Genomic DNA, 519 nt, shown 5'->3' on the forward strand with positions numbered 1-519 from the left:
TTTATTTTAGGGAAGGATCTACAGGGTGTTCAGGGTTTCACTACTACATCAGACTTGTAGTGATTCTCCTGTTTACAGCCTTCCAAGTGCTGTTGCTGCAGGTGCGTACCATCATGCCCAGTCTCAACTTTCCTCTCAGTGCACCCTAAGAATGGGGCCAGCATGGCAGGCCCAGGGGTAGTGAACCTAGCCACACACACACACACACACACACACCCGCCTACTTGCAGGCTCTTTAATCTGCTGAGCTATTTGGTTGGCCCCATTAGTAATTATTGAGAGATTTTAAACACATGTCAACCAATTGTTCGATATTAGTATTTGGTATCATGGATCAATATGATCATGGACAGCTGTGATTTGAGTTTACTTCTCTTATACTGTCCCCAAAACCTACAAATTAACTTGGTCTACAGATCAAATTGATGTCTCTCTTTCTGTTTTTTGACAGGGTCTCACTATGCAGTTCAGCCTGGGTTTGAGTTCACTTTTTTTATTTTTTTATTATTATTATTTTTA

Source organism: Octodon degus, unplaced genomic scaffold, assembly GCF_000260255.1.
Source record: "Octodon degus isolate 3935 unplaced genomic scaffold, OctDeg1.0 scaffold00073, whole genome shotgun sequence".
In the NCBI taxonomy this organism is placed as follows: Eukaryota; Metazoa; Chordata; class Mammalia; order Rodentia; family Octodontidae; genus Octodon; species Octodon degus.